Below are 22,930 nucleotides of genomic sequence, written 5' to 3'. Positions count from 1 at the left end.
TCTTATGACTTAATTGCCCCCATGATTGCTGCCATTGGGGATTATCTCAACTCTTCTAGAAGACTGGTGTGGGCAATTTTTATTTGTCTGTGACTATTTTTCAGGGATTCCAGATAGAACTTCATTCATTTTAAAGAGAAACACAATTTGTTAGCCTTTAAATAGTCAAATTCTTTTATTTTTAATCTTTACTTGAATATGAGTCTTTTGTATTTTTAAAAGCAATTAATTGAGATAATAATAGCTACATACATACGGTACTTTAATGTTTACAAAGTGCTTTACTTTTATACATACCTAACATGTGGTCCAGAATTGAATCTGTGAAACTACAGATTCAGGCATTCTCTTTCAAATATCTTTATATTTTGTCTCATTTCCATCCAGTATTTCCATCAGGGACATAAGACTTTGGCTTCTACCTATACTTAAACAAAAGAAGGACAAATGCTCGATGCTCCCATGCATAACTGGGACTATAAACTGAGATCATAGTATTGAGCAGAAGTTACCATACCAAACAAAACACAAATAAACACACACACACGCACACACACACATACATACACCAAATATCTTAGGCTGAAAATGGTCAAGGTAACTCTATTTCCTCTCTGGTGGGGAATCTACCTTGCCCATGTTGTATTGTACAACTTCACTACAACCTTGGTTCTGAAGATAAAGCATGTGCACTTTGCACTACTCGTGCCTTCAGACCAGGTAATGCCGATGAATGCTGCCAAAACACAAAAAGGGGTCACTACGGGAAAAAGTTTAAGAAAACCTGGTCTGTATCATGACTTCTTTTTATACACAGAAATTCAATTTCTGAAATGCCAAGACATTAAAAAATTACTGTAATAGGTTGTGTTGCAAATTGAGTCAATGGGGGTTTGTTTTCTGTAAGAATCTAATATATAGTTTTAAATAGTGGAAAGAGTGAAAAATATAACGTTCCTAGAGATTGTTGTCATTGTTATGTTCATCCTTAGATGCCGAAGAAGACCACGCCATCAGAGAAATGATGACATGACTTTGATTTGAGTGAGGGAGGGCTGTGCAGGTCACCAGCCTCACTTCTCCTCCTGAGCCATCTGGGTCTAGTAACCTGATATTCATCAGGATGACTGGAGATGACCAAGGATGCAATGGGAGACCTTGGTCCCCTTAGACCAAGATTTATTCAGATACTAGCAATCACAATAAAGATGAAATTAAGTTCCTCTACATAAGATTCTGAAGGAATTTTCCTTTTCACTACAAAATGTCAATAGTAGAAAGGGAAACCCCATTCCAAATAACTACAAAAGTGCATAAAATATAAGAACAGGAGAAGAAACAACTGGCCAAGATTTTCTTTCGGAAGCCCACAGAGACAAAATAAGGCCCAGAGTGGAGTTTCATGTGTCTTAAGATACTAATCAGTTTTTATATCTTTAGAGTTTTTACCAAATGTCTACATAAAAACATGCCCACAATCACAGAATCATTTGTTTAGAGCTGGAAGGGGACTTAGAGTTCACCTAATCTACTCCCTTATTTTACAGAAGAAAGAGTTAAGGCCCCTTTTCATGGAATTGCTGTCATAAGTGGAATATAAGTATGTTACTATGAATTCATGTTGATATATTTGTGCAAATTAATATGTACGTATGTATATATTATATGTATGCATATCATCTTCATCATTTCAGTTTACTATACCTGATGGTTATTATAACTTATTACTGAATTTGATCTTCCCCAAATTTAATCTCTCATTGACATGACAATTAGATTAGTAGAAACTCAGGGTTCCTGCTTTTCTCTGATGCTGAAGCCCAAACTTCCCTTACCAGGTCATCCCTCCTTCTCTCCCATGAACACATTGTACCAGTATGTTTATCATCCCTTCCTTACTTTGAATGATGCTATCCAGACCTATCTCAAGCTTTCCCCCCAAAAAACTTGTCCTTTCCCTTTTTCTCTGTCAGTATCATTCCCATACTTTCTTTCAGACTCAGGTTAAGTTCATCTCCACTTTAAATATTTCCTTAAGTGTTGCTAGATCACAATTATCTTCCTTTTATAAGAATACTTGTACTACGTATACCAAAGCATTTCATCGGTAATTACACTTTACCTTGTATTAATTTCTATATCAATGACATTTTCTCATGTAAATTAAAAGTTCTTAATTTAGGTATTGTCTTCTATTTTCTTTAAAGAGAGAGCTGAGAGACACAAGAGATGGAACTCTAGACTTGTAATCAAGAAGTCTCATTTTAATATGGATTATAAAACATCTCCTTACTATAGATATCTAGATGTATATGATATGGACATACATATGCATATACACCTATATAGCTATGCATATATATACATATACATGCGTATATGTAGCTATAAACTATTCTTCAAATCTTAAAGAGTAACACAATGCTAGTCATTACTATTATTAAGGATGATGATGAAAATGGTGATAATCTCCAACAGTATTTCGCATAGAGCTAGACAGAAAGAAGATGCTTCATAAATATTCATTTATTTGAATTCTAACAGAGAATATGAGTCACTATGAAAAAAAATTTGCAATCACCTGTGACCTCTGGCAGTTCTGAGAAACAAATTGGCAGATTCAATCTCCTGAATCTTTGATATGACCTGAATTATTGAAATTGGATGTGTGCATTGATTAAATTCACTGATGAATGGTGGTATGCCTTACTTTATTGTGCTTTTTAGAATAGTCAGGGATGAAAACATGGAGGTATTCAACTTCAACTAATGTTAGTCAAGAGCAATTCCAAGGAACTGCAGGCCAATTCATGTGCTTAGGTTTTAATAGAATGAGCACTTTTTAAAATGAGGCATTATATTACTGTATAGCTCTTTTCAATGTTTAATTTTTCAAAAGCTATTAAACAGTGATTAGTACTGGCACAGTAGATATTAATGAACTGAAACAACTGGTTTAGCCTTAGAAACCAAAAGGTAAGCAACATATTAACCATGCTAGCAGATTAAATAAATTTAGCAATTAAATATGTCTCCCAGATCTTTATCACTGAAAATTGAATTGTTTTATGAGGGAAAAAATGAAAATTATATAGTAGATGATCAACTTTCTTGTATAATGCTTTTCTCTCAAGTTTCTTGTTTTTTTTTTTTTTTCTCTTTCAAGAGAAATATATTAAATAAAATACTGGAAAATAAAAACAAGCACACATCAATGACCAGACTTTATCTCAGTGTTCTCCATTTAACATGTAAAATACTGATAGTGTCTATAACTACTTATATAAAGGACCTAGGAGTAGAAAGTATTCCCTATATAGAGAGAAATTAAGTACATTTTTTTCTGTAAAATGTAGGAAATTAAGACTGTTTCCAAAAGGAATTGCTGCATATGATAAGTATTACATACATAGTGTCTATTATATTTAATATTTTGAAAACATATCTCACTACCATTGGCATTTCTCACAGGACTTCTTTTTGCATCCAATACCATTCATTTAACAAATATTTATTGAATTCTTTTTACATACAAAATCTATGCTAAATGTAGGTTAAACTAACAAATTTAATATACATTCGCTAACCCCAGGAAGCTTCCCTTCCCTTTCCTTGCCATCCCTTCCCTTTCCTTACCTGAACCTTGAGCCTACTGCATTCTGAAGCTCAGACACCATGGGGCCCCTGCCTCTTGCCTAAAAGCTCTCTTCTGGACCCTTCTGGCTTCATAGTGATTATCAATAGTAACTGTTCCCGTTTCCCTCCCAGTGTGAGGTTTTTCTTTCTTTTCTTTGCCCGATTAAAGGGACCAGGACCAGGCTACTTCTTAAACAGGCCTATTCCATGAACGGGCATTACGTCACCCTAAGTGAGTACCCGTGCAGATCTTGCCTGAACACAACAATTCCAGCTATCCTCACTATGATGCCTCCTTCAGAATAAGCTCATCACCAAGAAACTGAAAATCAAAACTTCTTTCTTTCTTAGTCTCTTTTTACAAAGGGTTTAAAATCTCAAGCATCTCTTCATTTGCTACCAGCTATCTTGCCTTCTCATTCCTTTTCAGCTTCCTTTTCTGTATTGTCTTTCTTCGTTGGATTGTAAGCTCCATGAGGAAAGGAACTTTCTTTCTTTTTCTTATTGATATCCCCAGTGTTTAGCACAGTATAGGTGTTTGTTGTTCATCCTTCACTCTTAAATAGGAGTAATGACCTCAGGAGAGGAATGTCTTGACTTGCAAATGAACTTAAGTGAGGCAGAGCTGTGCAAAGTCACCAGCCTCACTCTCTCCTCAGAGTTATTGGATTGCAGTATCAAAACATGTCAAGATAACTGGTGATGGCCCAGGATGCAGGGGGAGACCTTGACCTTTTAAGCCATAGTCTTTCCCAGGTCTCAGTTTATCTGAAGCAATGCCTGTTCAGTGATTAAAGGCTAGTTTAGAGTTGAGACAAAAGATGGTCTAGTTTGCCTTCTCAAAATCATCAACCTGACCAGAACAGAAAACAATTTCTATTTGCACTCATTGTGAGCCATCAAAACTCAAACAATGAGCTCCAACACAGTGCAGACAACTAATAGATGTTTATTGCATTGTATAACTCAATGCTTCAATGACTACATGGGAGTAAATTTTGTTAAAGGTTAGGAGAAGAAAGATCCTGGTCTTTTGGTTTCTGGCTTTGAAAGACAAGATGCATGGTTTCAATCTCTATTTAGACTCCTAAAAGGTGAAAGACTCTGGGAAGAAACAAATATATAGAGTAGTCAATACCACAATCATATTGACTTCTTTACAGAATCATTCTCCCTTCAGGGACCTGAAAAGACTCTGGAGCTGCATGTTTCTCTCTTATAGGCAGAAGACCAGGATCCCTCTTCTCCCAAGCCTTTACCACCTCATTCCTCTTGTGGGGGTAGGGTTTGAGTAATCAACCTCCACCAATAAGAAGGGTCCCATGTAAATGGGTTTTTAAGCATTAATTATTATAAAGGTTATGAATCCATTGAGTAGTTGAAGAAAGGAAGCTAATAGCTAATTAGGGAATAGTACGACTATAGATAAAGAAGCAATGTAGCCTGTGGAGAAAGGTGCATAAATCATATTCCTTGGAATATGAAATATCCAGAGAAGATGAATGTGAGATAAGACAAGAAACATAGTGCCACTGGGTTGCAGAAGATTCTAAGTACTAGACAAAGATTTGGAAATTAGAATTTCACTCAATGTACAATTGGAAGACATTGAGTTGTTTTAGAAGAGATGTAATACACATGAAATACTATTCTGACAATAGTGTGAAAGATAGATTCCAAGGGCAAGGAGAAGGGAAAGTGGAAAGATCTGTCATAGTAGTCCAGGTGGAAGATAATGGTTCCAGAGAGAACTGAGGAGATGGATACAGAAGACATTGCAAAGACAGAGGAATGTCAAAGTTCTGCTGAATAGAGTACAGGAACATTGCTTTATGCTAAATTAATGATGTCAGCATTAATACAATGGAAAGGAAATAGACTAGAAGCTGGCAGTCATTAAGGAAAAGCTTTTAATAGTAATTGATGGTTTTATCTACTCTTTGTCATATCCAGGTGAATAAAAGGGCTTATGACTTGTTTTATTTTTAATAGAATTTGAGTTACTAGTATCAAATTTGTGAATCAGTTACCTGTACCTTATTTAATTAACTATAAGCCCTAGGTTTATTACTGTTAATTATCCCACCAATGTTCTCAAAACACACCTGTGGCTAATTTTGTTACAGTTGCAAGACAGTGGCTTCCTTGAAGATCAATATTCCATTTACAGGCCTGATTTTCTGCTACTGGGTATGCAAGATTAATTAACCTCAGCCTCACATAATTTTATTTAATGGATTTAAAACAGAACAATTTTAGGTCATGGGGAACAGAGAGAAGTTTCACAGTTCAAAGGATGGCATTAATGAAATTCAGTTCATATATAAAAATTACCAAGCAATACCAAGGAGTCATCCCTTGTTAGGCAACTTACCCACTCTTAGCCATTTGAAAGAAAATGTTTTCAATATATCCGGTTTCCACTGCCTCCTCAATGATTTTACAATAGTCTCAATTATACTTTTGTTCAAGGCCTTGAACTTTTCAATTATAAAGACGCTTTCTTTTTTGGTCCATTTGATAGCTGGGTGGCACATGACCTAAACACATATGCAATAAACATTTTCTTTAATGCAAAGTCAAAAATAAAAACTTTTCAACTGGGATTAAGGGTATGCTGATAAGTGTATAGCAACCAGCCCTCCAAAAAATGTACTCAGGGCCATTAAAACTTTAAGTTTAATCTACATGCTTAACAATTTCTCCATCATCTTCTTAAGTCTAGAGTCTCTAGTCAATCAATAAAACAGTAAGTCAAGCCCTTCACTGGTTTGTAGGCTTTGCCTATTTCTGAGGTGTAAACATTTAAACTGAATATTTAATCTTTGACTCTTTCAAGCTAGTACAAGCAGAGGGACAAACTCCAGCATTTTTTGCATAATATGGGTCCCGCTCAAACAAGATGAGGAAACCGTGTGTTAATCCCAAGAAGCTCTAGTATCCACCTTGTATATGAGGCAGGTTCAGCATCGTCTCAGCTTTCTCTCCATTAATGAGGAATGATGTTCTCTCTCATCCACACAGGGCCTGCTTACTTGTTACCTGTTACCACCTGCTTAGATGGTAGTTATGGTTCTTTCAGATGGGGATGTGACAGCTTGGAGATATTTTTACCCTTTGGCAATGTGGAAGAGCAGAGAGAAAATGATACAGCAAAGACATCCTCATCTTCTGGAAAGGACTGTGCCCTCTGGAAAAGAAGTAGCCAACATAAATGTCAGTGCTGTGCATCAATTTGTTTTTAGTTAATGTTGGTCTCATGTTTTCTTCATGCTGGCTCTAGGATACTCCATGACTTCAAATACATGTGTTTCCAATTACATGGGGATTTTGGCCACTAACATAAATAAATCATAATCCTTCCGTGCCCTCCATGCCTGAGTGGACATTCTTTGTGCTTTTCTGGGACCAATCTGTTGATGAGTCTTTCCCAACATGCCCAACTTGATCCTCAGATGACAGATACAAATAGTTCACCACTGGGCTACTACTCAAAAGCTTTCTCAGCTTGGTAGGACTTGCCCAGAGCATTTACTTCACTGGTATGGACTTCTAGAACCTATTGTTGCTTCAACAACATTATGAGGCATTGAGATACGTATTCACTATTTATTCTTGACATCTCAACTCTCCCTAATCCTAAGTATATCAGTTACCAATTCTTGTCATTTCTAACAACACAAAACATCTCTTATCTGACACATACTCCCCACTTATAAAACCAATACCTTAGTTCAGGCCCTAAACAACTTCTCACAGATCATTTTAACACCTTCCTGCTTAGTCTCCTTGCCTCAAGTCATTCATAACTCTAGTTGCTTCTGCACAAGGCTGTCAAAGCAATTTTCATAAAATGCAGTGATGATCAGGTGACCCCCTTATTCAAACAAAGTCAGTGCCTTCCTATTGCTTCTGGAATGAAGTATTGAGTTCTTTACTTAGTTTTTAAAACCCTATGAAATTTGGGCTCATCCTATATTTCTAAGCTTATTGGAGGTTACTTCCCCTCCTTTGCACCATGATCCAATCAAATCAGTTTTCTCTCAGTTCTATGTTCTTGCCAATTCCTCTCCTATCTGGGTGCCTTGGCCCTGGATATCTCTCAGGTCTCTAATGCCCTCCCTCCTTACCTCTGGCTCATGGAATACCTCTCTTGAGATTCGACTCAACACTGTTTTGTGCATGAAGCCTTTCCTGATATCAATTTCTGGTGCTTTCCTTCTAAGAGTATTTTATATTTACCTATTTAATGTGTGTATAATTATGTATTGATCCATTTTATTTTAATGATGCATATAATTTCCATATACTTTCTTGTTTCCCCATTAGAATATAAGCTGATTTCTTGTACAGACTGTTTCCTTCTTTTTGCTTGTATTCCCAGCATCTAACACAGTGCCTGGAACATAGTAGGTGTTTAAAACACTTGTTGGTTGATTGAGTAGGAGACCAGTATATACATATATATTCACACACATATATATACATATATATGCATATGCACATGACCATATATGTGTGATGTCTCATACAAACACACATATTGTTGTTGCTCAGTCATTTCAATCATATCTGATTCTTTGTGACCGCATTTGGGGTTTTTGGCAGGTACTAAAGTAACTGACCATTTCCTTCTCCAGCTCATTTTATAAATGAAGAAACTGAGGCAAACAGTGTTAAGTGACTTCTTCAGTGCCACATAGCCAGTAAATGTCTAAAGTCAGATTTGAATTCAGGAAGATGAGTCTTCCTGACTCTAGGAAGATTTCATATGCATGAATATATATGTATATACCTACAGCTAGGTGGTGCAATGCCTAGAGCACTGGGCCTTGCCTCAGACACTGGTTCTGTGATGCTGAATAAGCCTCTTACCTCTGGTTCCTTCAGTTTTCTCACCCATAAATTGGGATAATGATAGCACCTACCACACAGAGTTGTTGTAAGGACAAAATGTGATAATATATGTAAAGCATTTAGTGCATAGGAGGCCCTTCGTAAATTCATGTTCTTTTGCTATATATATATATATATATATACACACAGTCATCTTCCATATAAGAAGTTATGTCCTGAGCTAATTGTAGTACTCCATTATACAAATTAGTAAACTTGTGCTATATATATGTATGTATGTATGTATGTATATATATGTATATATAATGTATGTCTAAATATATCAAAGGGCAAAGGGATTAATTGTGTACTTGATTTGTATTTAAACACACTAGGCAAGAAGTTTTCATATCTTTTCTTTGTGGGTCTATAAACTTCCAATAAAACTGATTAATGTAATGACAAATTATATAAAAGTTTACATTCCATTTGAATGGATTATAATTGACTGGCACTTAGTATAAATGCTAATATTTGGTATAACTAATTATAAAATTCTCATTTCAGAAACAGAAAAGAAAAATTCAGTTATTTCAATATAATAGTCCATTTATTATATTAAAACTTAAATTTATGCAAGCACAATAACAATGAATGAAGTTATGTATTTATTTAATTCTTTTGGGTTCTGAAGAAAGTGAAATGGTAAAGAATCAACCAGAGAGTATATATATAACATGAGTGGGACCTTAGTAGTTCTTTAGTCCAATCTCCCCATTTCAAAGGCAGGAGACTGAGGGCCAGGGGGTTTAACCTAAATCCTACATTGAGTTGGAAGTAGAACAAGAAATAGCATTCAGGTCTTCTGGTGTATCATTCATATGTTTCCAAATGGATTTAGAATCTCTCTCCCTCTCTCTCTCTCTCTCTCTCTCTCTCTCTCTCTCTCTCTCTCTCTCTCTCTCTCTCTCTCTCTCTCTCTCACACACACACACACACACACACACACACACACACACACACACACACCCTTTTTTTCTAAGCATAAGTGTTGTCATTATTGTTGGTGATGACCAGTGTCTTTCTCTTGGAATGTGTTCACCTACTATTTATCTATGGAATGTTCAGTAGTAATTTACTGTCTCTCTTTTGGTCATATACCATATAGGTAAGAGACTATTCCAAGATTGGAATGAATGAAAAGATCATTGGGTGTCAAATGTTTCCTTGTGCCTCTCCTGCCCTCTATAGATTTGTCTGTGTACATACACACACAAATATACACACAAACACATTTACATACACATAGCCCGAGGGGAGGGAACAGTGAAAAGAATGTATGTACATATGCAAAATTAATTAGTATCAATCAACAAATTTCTAAATGATGAAAGCAGAGTTCTGATAATATTTTAAAATGTTAGACCAACTGAATTAGCCAAAATAGCAAGAACATGGGAAATGGAGAAAGAAACTACAGAAAATACAAGAGAGATATCCTCAAATGCATTGTAGAAATGTACATTCCAAAAAATGAAGTACAAGTGTCAATGGTAAAGAAATCAGAAGAACACATAAAAGAACGACATGGAGACAGCTTGGGGGGAATAAACAAGAATTAAATATCTAAAAAAGAAAAGAAGAATGATGAAAAATGGAGAATACAATACAAATCTCAAGAAATGCATAAAATCTGGATACAACAATTACTAAATTAGTAAACTGAAATATATATATATGCAGAATACCTAAAAATACAAGTTTTAAAGCAAAGAAACTCTGAGTTCCCCAAACTATTACAAAAAAGACAATCTCAAAGTTACTAACATCCCAAGGAACCTAAAAACACTTCCCAGAACTTGCAAGTAAATAAAGAACAACAAGAATAATAAACAACTTGCGAATGCAAATGAAAAAAATCCACAGGACCTTAAAAATGACGAAGCCAAAACTAAGCATGTTAAATATGCCTTTGTAGTTGAAATCAGTGCCACAAGAGTAAGAGTAAATATACTATAAGCACGTGAAAATGAAAGAATTATCCACAAAGGAACTATAGGATCAAAGCGGTCTTTCCATGGAACATCACAGAAATTGAACTAACATAATCAAGATGCATAGGTTACAGACCCATATTTCCTAGTAAGCAGAAGCCAGTGCATTTTATGAAGACAAACTATGAAGTTTCCATTAGCAGCTATATTACAAATAGAATAACTAGGTAGTTGCGAATAGGAGGAAATTCTGGTTGCCTCATTATATTTTATGTGTTAAGTTGCTATCTAATTTGAGGGTCACTAGAAAGTGTCTCGTAGTGTTTTACATCCAACCAGTGGACATATTGTTTTATGTTTATGCATTATCACCTCTAGGTCTCCTCTTTAAAAATAGAACAGTTTTGTGGTGGATAACTGTCCACAGCTGGTAGTATATGAAAGCTAATGTTAGAATGAATGTCTGAAGTTCATATAATTTCTAAGAAATACAGTGGCTTCTGAAAAAAGTGAATTCAGCATGAATATGAAAGTCTATCATGTAGGAAAACATAGATTAGAAAGAGAGAAACATTTGTGATCAGATATAAATGCTTATCATTTACAGAATCATATCGGGCCACTTTTAATCCTTTTGCCACAGATTATCTGTCATTTCTTAAAAAATAAAGTTAATTGGGTCAGAAGGCAATTGTCCTCACTATGACCATTTCTTTCATGAATTTTTTGTTCTGTTGACATTTTCCAAAAGACATTATAAGAGGTTTTGGATCAGGGCACTGTGTAGCAGGAAAGCCAAATAACTAAGTATTAGTTTGAATGTACAGTTTTAATGTGTAAATCCTTTGCTTTCCCAGTATGTTCTCTATTGTCAGACCACACAGAAAACCATATATCAATTAACAGAGAATTTTTGGGGAGACAGAATAGTAAAGTAAAGGGGATAGCCATGTAATTCAGTGTATAGAGCACTGAGCTTGGAATCAGGAAGACTTATCTTCAAAAGTTCACATCTGGCCTCAGACACTTACTAGCTGTGTGACCCTCGGCAAATAATTTAACCCTGCTTGCCTTGGTTTCTTCGTCTGTAAAATGAGAAGGAAATAACAACACACTCCAGTATCTTTTCCAAGAAAAACCAACATGCAGTAACAAAAAGTCAGAAAAATTGAAATGACTAAACAACAAGAGTAATGAAGAAAGTAAACAACAGATAAACTCATACTCAGTCCAGTTTCCATAGTGCCACATGCCAGTGAAGAAAGACACATTGCACAGACAGCTTGCTCTTCCAGGTGAGAGAGGGTGGTCCTTTGGCTAAAACACTGATCACAGTTTCATCTACTGGAGACTTGTTATTCTTTGTTGGACTGGCAATCTGTCACTTAAGCTGACTTTAACTCCTTTCCATTTGCTGTTGCTACTATCTGCCAGAGCTTGTATCCCCTATTATGGCTTCTCTTTCTTTTTTGAATGAGTTGAGGAGGCAGGAAACAGGCTGAGTTCCTTCCCTTTTGTGAGACTACCTCAGGGCAACAAGCCTGGGAATGGTTTAGTGAATACACAATATTTTTTCTTATTTTGGTTAGAAACGGTTAACTAAACTCCTCTGATGGAGGAAGGCAACTTGCAATACCTTTTTTTATTGACTCAATGGAAAACCCTTACTTCTAGCTAAATTAGGTCATTTCCCATCATGCTTATGGCAGCTAGGGAACAGGTTAAATAAATTACTTAGAAATTTCAATAAACTTCCCAGAGGCACTTGGCAGCCAGAGGGCCAGAAATGGTAACCTTTGCTTTGCATCCATAGTCCTCCAACAAAAGTCCTGTTTAGAATCCTCCACTGCTCCTTGTAGCATCACACTTATAATTTATACTATTCCATAAAATATTCATTACCACAATTATGTAGGCCACATGTAAGCAGGTGATGCTTAGCATGCAAATCAGACTTACATACAATGTAGCAAATCCAGGGGTCAATAAAATGTCATACAATAAAGATGCTAGTAATGGATTAAACATAGAGTTCAAACACAATACATAGCATCCTGTATTGGCTTGTATACGTGGCACATATGTGCAGTACAGTAATGGGTACCATTTTCTGACAAAGATAACCTTTTACTCATTATCCCTGAGCATATTATGTCAGATAGGCCACTGGATTGGTCCTTGCATTCCTGTGCTGGTTCAATCGGAGTTCTGTTCCTTCTGTATTCTTAGACCTACTACAACAACAATTTAAGACATGGCCTCTGAATGGCCTAGTCTTGCCCAGGGTCACACAGCTAGGCCTATGAATGGCCTAGTCTGATGCAGATAAAACTTGGATTAATTCCTGTCTAGACTGGTTTTAGTTTAAAATAGTATTGGCTTCATTTCAAATTCTGCAGGTTAATTTTTAAATTTTCAATTTTTGTTTAATTTTATTTAATAGCTAGTATTTATAATAGCTACTATTTATATTCTGTGTTGTGATTTGCAAATTGCTTTATAGATAGGGTCTTACTTTATCCTCATTAGAGCCCTGGGAGTTATATATTATTATAATCCCCATTTTCTAGGTGAGGGAAGTGAAGTAGATTGGGGTTAAGTGATTTTCCAAGGGACCCACAGCTAGTCAGTATCTGAGAAGGCATTTGAATACAGGAAGACCTGACTCCATATCCAGCATTCTATCCTTGCGAATCTCCTAGCTACCTACTAATTTTACACACACACACACACACACACACACACACACACACACAAATACACACAGATATACACATGTATACATCTACACAGACATATATGTATATATATACATGTCTACCATCTGACATATACACATATATGTATACATTTGTGTAGTGAAAAATACTGGAGACTTAGCAGAACATTTTATTCTCTGTCAGCCTTACTTTTCACTTCCCCACTTCCATAAATTGGAAGTGATATGCTACATAATGTGTGTTTGTTGATAAAATTCTTTGCAAATCTGTGCAGAACATTTTACAAATTATTATTAAACATAATAGTGACAACATAACTTGAATTTTTGAGATATCTATATTTTCATCAATGTATGTTTGGGCTCTTCACCAAACAAAATTCCAGATGCTATATAATATGGTAACTGGTCTTCTAGAATTTTAATAGCCTAAAATTCCTTTTCTTTGAAGTCTACTGAGTATCTAACTCAGCAGATTTAGCAACAGTACTTTCTCCACTTCTGTACCCAAAACTTTTCCAACTTATTTGGATCTACCAGAGGTAGTTACCCTCTTCTGAAATCTTCAAGAAAACTAGATCATGTCCAAATCATTATGAATCACTAGAATGGCATTTTATTAGGAAATCCTGGATGACTATGAATAATAAATATTGATATACTTACATTTGTTCAGAAACAGAAAGCTAGATAGTCTTCCTGCTGTTCCCAAGCAACACACCTCTCCCAAATTAGAATAAGCTTACTGTAAATAACCATCCTGTTTATATCCTTCATCCCAGATCCTCTTTCCAAGCTGTTATCTCCAGGCTCCATATGAAATGTAAAACTATTACTAGATCATTTTTCAGTTTTATTTTCTTAATAATAATTCAATTAAAAGATATGAGAAAGGTTCCAAAGAAATAAATTTTTATATGGGGAAAGGAAGTGTATGTAGGCTTTTCTTTAGCATGAGGCACTACATAGGGAATATATATCTGAAAGGGATGGCACATATGGTAGTCATGTGGAGGCTCTAGGAAACTAAAGGGCAACATTTACTTAGAGAGGGAACACTAGAAGAGAAATGGACGTGGAAGGATATGTGGATGTAACAATTCTTTAGCACTTTAGCTCTAGAATACATTTAATCCTTGTTTATAATTTGTTGTTGTTGTTGTGTTTGTCCTTCATTCTCTAAGAGGACTATGACATCAAGATGATGACGTGACTTGCAGTTGACTTTGATTTGAGGGAGGGAGGTCTGTGCAAGGTCACCAACCTCACTTTCTTCTTCTGAGTCATCTGGATCCAGTGGCCTGATGCAGGATACAGTGTGAGACCCTGGCCCTTTCAGGCTAAGGTCTTATAGCATTCTCACTTTTAGTGAGATACACCCAGGGAAGAATTCAGACAAATTGAGCCTTGAAGGGAGAGACGTCATCCAATAATTGCTCCCTCTGTTCCCTTCTTGTGCTTTTCGGGTGCTCTCCTCAGTCATCTACTCCTCCTTTCCTCGAGTCTCTGAAGATGAGGCAATTCTTTTCCTGATCAAGGCTAACATCTTCACCTGTCCCTTGACACTATTACTGTTCCTTGGTGATTTGCTTTAGCACTGTCCAAGGGCTAGAGGGATCTCATACAATGTCCCCGCCAGTGGTCAAGACTGAAGAACTTCCCACCTTGGAGAGCACTCTGCTCTCTGGCCTGTTGTAGGTCAAGAGCTCCCTGCCTCCCACATCCTTCTTGGCTAAGGATGCCATATTTTGTAATGATTCTTCCTGACTACATTGTGAGGGAGGGAGGTGGTTAGGGAACTGAACTTCCTCCCAGGTTCATAGCTGCCCCTGGCACATGTACAGAATGCCAGCTCTGCAACTTGACTAACTTTTCGAAATTCATGGGTGGGCCAACTCCCGGTTCTAAGAGCCAGGCTTAAGTAGCTGCTGTTATGGCCACTGACAACTTGCCAGAATGCCCTGGAAAGTGAGGAATGCATGGAAGGAAGCAGAGGTTGCTGCTGGCTGCCCAGACTTTTAATAGTTCTTCCCAGAAAGTAAGGTACCCCTTTCTAATTCCAAACTGTTCCATCATGGAGTAGGAGTGCCATGTTAAGAACAGGATGCGAGAACCATCTTTTTGTTAAGACTTTCATTTGTTAGCTGTGTAAAATTCAGTGGACACATCTTTCATACTACATGTACCAGTGAGGAAATATGGGACTGATGCTTGGGTTAGAGGAAAGGGTCCACTCCAAGGGTTATAAATTTAGAAGTTCTCCACATATGAATAGGGACTGAACCTGGATTTCATTTCTATAGGGAAATCCCAGGTGAAGAAACTCCCTCTAACAATGGGAATTGACAACATATTTGTAACTTGCAGTCTTTGAATGCCATGCAGAATACTGAAAGCTTGACACCCAGTTAACATAGCTAGTGTGTATCAGAGGTAGACCTATATCCAGTTATTCTTGTCCCATATTGACTCTGCCATCATTACAACACTGCTTTTAAAATCAATGAGTGTCTCTGCTTACTCTATATCCAGAGGTGATAATTAAAGGTGTAACAGGAAAGAGTAGGGAGAAAGAATTGAGGACAGAGCTCTGTGAGATACCCAAGGTTAGGAAGTTGGAGGAGGATGAACGAGTCAGAGGAGGAGGTTATAAACCAGGAGAATGGGATGCCAAGGAAGAAAAGGGAGAAGGTGGAAAATGGGGCTAGGTAACAAGGTCAAATGTTACAGAAGGTAAATAGATCATTAGATTTTCCCATTAGGAGGTTGTTGGTGATCTTGAAAAGAGTAATTTTAGTAAAATGGTGGGGAATGTTGAGGAGCAAGTAGAGAGATCAATGCTGTGAGTATACACAATAGACTACTATTCTCATAAGTTTTTCAGGGAAATGGAAGAGGAGGTAGTGGATGGTTTTGTTTGTTTGTTTTTAAAGGTTGGATGAAATCCTGAGTTTCTTTGTAGGCAAAAGAAATAGTACAAAGGGAAATATCAAAGAAATCTGAGAAGAAAAGCAGTGATTGGTGAAAAAAATAATGATAATAATAGTTAGCATTTACATAGTCCTTCAAGGTTTGCACAGTGCTTTGCAAATATTAACACATTTTATCTTCACAACAATCCTCAGAGACAAGGCGCTATTACTATCGTTCATTTTACAGATGGGGAGATTGAGGGAGGCAGAGGTATTAAGTAAGTTTCCCTGGGATCTCACACACAGTAAGTGCCAGAGGCTAGATCTGAACTCTGGTCTTATTGATTTCTGATAATTCACTTTAGTAATGAAACTCTTTGATTTCCTTAGATGACAAGACGAGTATTGAAATTTCTAAGTCAATTGGTTAAAACTTGCTAACTGAAGAGAACATTGTTTGTTGACAATGGCATCTAACACACAAAATTAATTGAACCTGGGGGAATGACATGAACATGTGTTGTGATGGAAAATTTCCTTTGAATTAGTGAAGCCTCAAACATTTTAAACATATCACCAATAAATGACACTCTTTAATATAAGTCAGAAATTAAACGGGCCCCTTAGGAGTTGGATTTTATTTCAAAAGAGATGGCGAATTATATTCCTGAAAATCTTAGGAAAATAATTTTATATATGCATAAATAATTTTCCTTTGTAGTCCAATAAATGCCCTGGAGCTGCCAACAATAGAAAAACAATGAGGGAAAAGTGCAAATTAACTGTAAGTTCTGCTTCTTCAAAGAAAAATTCTCAATTCAGACAAAAATGTAGAACCAATTGGTTATCCTGTTCCTATTCCACAAAGATGTTGCAACTTCTTGGGTGACACACTTTTGGTTTGGGTCCATATTATTTTGTTAATGATAGGTCCTGAATATGCCAAGAAATTCTGTCATTATGAAAAGAAAAGAGACCCCCTCTTAACATGTAATTTTATGAGAAAATAATTCTGTAACTCTGATGTGTGTGGACATCAAGGACCATATGGAAGAGTGTTCTTGGAGTTTAGTAACATTTGGATCTCTTTTTCATCCTACAAATTAACACATTCTGGGAGCTCAATTAATGCTAACAAGTGATGATAATGCTGCCCAAATTATATTCTAAGGACCATCTGCACTACTGTCACTGTGTGATTTCAAGGAAGAAATTTATGTCATGTATTCTGTGAGTGAGAACTTCAAGCTTTCTGGTCAGCTCAGAAGATACACGGTATCATTAGCTACTCTTTGCATGTAGGCAGCATTCCTTTTTGAGGTTTCACAAGAAATAGTGAGTTTCAAGCAAACATTTTCATTCCTGGGCAAAATTTGGGGTGAAAATCAGAAAAGGGAGATGGAAGAAGACAAAGCAGAGAAGCAAACAAACGATGCTTCTAAACTGTGAATTGTTATCCTATGAAGCTAAAGACTTGTTCTACTTTCTCTCTGATATTACATATATCTGTGCTTTTATTTCCCTCCTGAAATTCCTTTTGAGAAAGGAAAAAAATATCAGCATCAAATAAACAGAGACTGGCATTACAAATGAGCCTCTCTTAGCTCCTTCCCCTTGTAAATAGAAGTTACCTAAGAGAACTAAACAACACCTAGATTTTCATTAAACAGAAAATTAGGTAGCTAAAAGTAAATCTTAGTGATGAATGGATAATTTTTACGTTCTACAAGGAGATGACATTTCAGTGGAATATAACTCTACTGAGAATTTTAGCAGCAGCAAAGTTCACAAAAGAAGTGGGAAGTTTGCGTTGGAAGGTGTATTTATTTCTTTATGATGTTAGAAACAGCATGATCTGTGCCTCTATTCTATTTCAGCATCCATGGTACCTTATTTGACTAAATTGCAACTATCCGGTAATTCAGGGTGTGTGGGGTGATTTCTGATTGAAATATACACAGATGAGTGCCATGTCTTTGGGAATAATATATTTAAATAATGAATATCAGATCCATACCTATATCAACATTCACCATCTATATATAGAAAGGAAAAAAAAAACTAGCCTGTTCCAGTGATCATTTGAATTTCCCCTTAGATGCATGTGAATTCAAGTTCAATGCTAATGCCTTGGAAGAACTTGGGTCTATATTTATGTATGTATCACAGGCCTGAGTGCCAGAGATAGAAGAACTAAGAAAAACCCACAGGGCGGCATCCTACTCCTTTATTCTCCTTTTATTCTAGGTTTTAGGATTTCTAAAATATCTTTGTCTTTATCTGTATCTGTATCTATTTATTTCTATTTCTATATCCTTGGCTGTAGCTATATACAAATAGAATTAGGTAAAACTAGATAGAAAAATATTTATCTATCTCTCTGTCTCTGCCTTTGTCTATCTTTTCCTCTGTCTCTCTGTCTGTCTTTCTGTGCATCTATATCTGTGCCTATTTATTTCTCTCTTTCTCTCTAATCTTAATTTTCCTTGCATCTTCTTGGGCTGACTAAAGGCTAATATGCTGAACAATATCACTAGGTAGAAGTTTATGGCACCAAATCTACTGCTTAACCTTGCCGTATTTTCCAACCTCTAACTAGGTGATAGATGAGTCTATACCTTGTTTTATTTTATTTTAGACTTGCCTGTCTCCCCCACCCATATTTTGTATGATTACTGAAACTAACTCAACTCAGATTTGTCTATTATAAGTTTATATTTCATCTTCCAATGAGATATAAAACAGCAAAAATAATTAACATAAGTCATAAAAGGAAATATATTCTGACTACTGCAGCCATCTGGAGTTAACTCTGTTCATGGAGGATATAACAATAGCAAAAAAACAAAACAAAACAAAACAAAAACCAATAACCTTTACATAGCACTTTAAGATTTGCTAAGTTCTTCACATGTAATATCTTATTTTGTCTTCATAACAACCTACTGATATAGGTAATATTATCCTCATCTCGCAGTTCAGGAAACTGAAAGTGAGAGAGTTTAGGTGACTTGAGCAGGATTGCACAGTTAGTAAGTAACTGTGGAAAAATTTGGAAGGTCTTCTTAACTCTAATTCATTAGAGTTCTATTCATGGCATCACCTAAAGAAAAAAGTGAATCATGAATTCTGACTGAGTGGGACTGTAAAAGACTTAGCTCCTTAGCTCAGAGATGTGGGTGAGAGAAATTCCCTGTAGGGGCAGCATGGGTGATCTCACTCAACCTGGTCCACTGAACTCAGCAATCTCAGCTCACAACCATTCTGCTTTAACAGCCTTGTTTTCCAAGATGTCAACAAGTCACTTTCATCAGTGAAGGGAGAACAGAAAAGCACGCATCCCATGCTAAGTGCTTGGATCCGCAAGTCAACATGTATCAAGATAAAGCAGCTCTACTTTGTACCATGAGTCACAGTTTCAATCTTTCTCTTCCATCATCTCTCTCCCATAACACTCTCAATCACAGTCAACTTCAGGTTTAGCCTTTCCAAAATCTTAAACACTTGAAGTTCTAAAGTATCTGTTGCTGCATATAATGGAATTGGGAGTCCTCACAAGGCTGAGTTACATGTAATAAAAAGAAGTATATGTATCTAAGTTATGTGACAGGGGGAGGGATTTTGCACTGTTATATGATGAAAATTTTAAATACTTTTAATTTTTGTTGCATTTTTCCTTATCTTGTCATCTAAAAATTAAAAACTGCTTGTCACAAGAGGCTTAAATAATGATGCCTTCCACTCCATGAAAAGATCCTTCTCATTGTACCCTCAAACATGGTCCCCATGTGCTTTAGTCTTGGAGGAGCCCAACTACCTAGAAAAAGCCAGTTTCTTGTCCTCATACTGTTGTCTTTTGCTTTTTATCTTCTATCCTCATACTGGCACCCCAAGAGCAGGCTTTGCTTAAAGATTATTTTTGGTTCATTTCTAGAATCGCATCAAAAGGGGAATAGAAATAAAAATGCAAATTATAGTGCAAATCAAAATACAGTGAAATCATGGGGTGGGTTTTTATTTCCACCATGCGAAATAAATGCTAAATGTAACTATCTTTCACCAGTGAACATGGATAAGAACTTCCATAAATGACAATAACTGTTGTTATGGTTACTTAGGAAATTTTGATTTAAATGTTATTTAAGGATATTATGGGACTGGTAAATAGCCATTTTATTTTTCTTCTCTTTCAACTATATCTGCCTCAAGGATGTCTTCTAATGAGATAGGCCAGATTCTGGTCTCAAGTTCTAGCTAGCAATCATTTTTAATAAGAGTAGAAACTCTCTTTCACCAGTCAGTTACAAACAACAAACTCAAGCTCTCTGGATTTCACAAGATAATTTTCAGAGACAGATGTACCAATATATCTTTGGATCACAATTTGGTCATCTTTACTCAGGTAAGGAGATACAAAGTTGAAAAAAGTCAATTGGGGTCCAAGGCCCAAGCTTAGCTTGCCTAGATGAACACCTACCTGGGCTGCCGTATGCGAGCAATTCATAAGATTTCCCAAAAAGAAGGAGGGCACCAATCTCTTCCTCCATAATTTCAGAAATAGACTCAAGTAGACCTGACTGTATACAGATGGGAAGAGAAGAGAGGACAAGAGCACTCCTTTTACTCTCACTACTTTTTCCATCTCCAATAAGTAATTAGCCCTTCTTGCTCAGTAGTTAATAAAGGGGTTATTTTGACATCTTAAAGTACAAGACCTTTAAAATTGAGTCATATATCACCAAAGTCCTTAGAAGATTCCTGGAGAACTCTGGGATAAGCTCCCTGGCAAGACTCATTCCCACTCAGGTTTCTTATGCTATTATTTCTAATTTATTCCATTCCATATTTCATATATAATGTTTGATTTTCATCAGCTCTAAAAAGACTTGCCTAAAACAGTGTTGAGTTTGCCACCATTGAGTAGCAGTATTTAGGCATGTGAGCAGTATCTCCTAATTGTTCCCTGAAGTCTGAATGAATTTGGAATGCTAAAGTCATAATCCAAAAGGCTTTTGTTCAGTCTAAGATAACATCAAAAATTATATGCTCAAGAATTTAGGAAAAGTGAATAGAACCAAAATAGGGCAGTAGAGTCAGGAATTCACCTGAACTCTTCCAAATTCCTTGTCAAACAACTTTAAAATAATGTCTCAAATTTAATTCTATAGCAGCAAAGCAAAGAAATGGTTGGGATGAAACAATTTTCCAGAACAAGACAGCTTGAGAGATTGGCAGGAAATATGTATCTCACTGGAGTGCTGCACAGGACCACTGCAGCATTGCCAGCAACAAGCCTTGATGGTAGCTGCATCAGTTACAGCAACAGCTTTGAGAGCTCTGAGCACACAGAAAATAAGATCCAACCATTCATAAGGATATTACAGGGGACCCTAGACATCGAGTCTCAGGCACTGAGTCCAGGACCTTGTTCCATTGTATATACATTTTTCTAGATCACAATTCCAGGACAAAGATGATTACAAGTTTACAAGTATGCTTGTGGCCACAGGAAAGAAGTCATATTTTCAGGGCCAAAAGCAGCAATAATCCTTGGGACTCCAGGGGTGCAGGGTGGGAGGTAACAGTTCCAGGATGGAGAAGAGTGCTTGTGGTTACTGACGAGGGAGTAAGGAGTCTGGTCTCAGTTCTAAGGCATAAAAGAGCCCTAACACTGCAAAAAACCAGTGGAATCGGTCACAATTCCATATCCAAGAACATTGACAACTGAACCTACAGGGTCCCAAGGTCCCTGACTGAGCAATGACCAGATCATAGACCATGGGTAGGGAACCTGCGGCCTTCTAGGTCTTTAAGCATTGCTCTTTGACTGAACTTAAGCTCTATGGAACAAATCCCTTTAATAAAAGTATTTGTTCTATAAAACTTGGACTCAGTCAAAAAGACTACATTCAAGGACCTAGAAGGCCATAGGTGGCCTCGAGGCTACAGGTTCCCAATCCCTGGCATAGGGTATGAGAGGACTGACTACACTTCTTCTTAGATCATGCCACTTTGAAAGTACTGAAAAATTACATACCCCAGAACTAACTCTGAAAACTACAGTATGAAAAATCTGGAAATTTTGCCCTGGCATATCAAGCACAGAATCTCACTTTAGCACAAAGTTCAAAGTCAAGATATAGGCTGGAAAATGAGCAAAAAATAAAGAGAATCTGATAATAAAAACCTGCTATGGTGAGAGGGAAGATCAAGACACAAACTCAGAAGATAATGATGTGAAAACAATTACAGGCAAAGACTCAAAGAAAAAAAAATATGTGAATTGAACACAAGTCCAACAAGAAATGTTAAAAGATATTTTAGAAAAGGATTTAAAAAATCAGTTATGAGAGACAGAGGAAAAATTGGTTAAAGAAATCTGATTAATGAGAGTTCTTCCCAGAAATGCAACCAAATACCTGTATAAAATTACTCTAAAGAAATTTTGGGGCTGCAGAACCCACAGAATATTGCAGTGAAGCAAATCTCTAGCCCAAGACAGCCTGGAAGGTATGCAAAAAGTGTCTATCATGTCACTCTGGGAGCAGAGGGCAGTTCAGTGTGGGCTGCACTAGCACAGACTGGACCAGAGCAGGCCTAGAGGGGACTGCATCTCAGGCACCTGTGGTGGTTTCCAGACTTCATGATCCAAAAACATGATGGGCAAATTGGAAGGTCGATGAAAAAAACTGTGGGACCTGAGTGAGAGAGTAGAGTGGTCCAGCCCCAGGCCCAGGGTGGCAGAGGGGGTGGAGGAGTCCTCAGAAGAGCCCATGGCATCTGCAGGAAGGTGGGGAGCAGCAACAGTGGCTGTGTCTGTAGCTACAGGCCCA

Source organism: Notamacropus eugenii, chromosome 4, assembly GCF_028372415.1.
Source record: "Notamacropus eugenii isolate mMacEug1 chromosome 4, mMacEug1.pri_v2, whole genome shotgun sequence".
Classification (NCBI taxonomy): Eukaryota; Metazoa; Chordata; class Mammalia; order Diprotodontia; family Macropodidae; genus Notamacropus; species Notamacropus eugenii.
Note: the sequence above shows the minus strand (reverse complement) of the source record.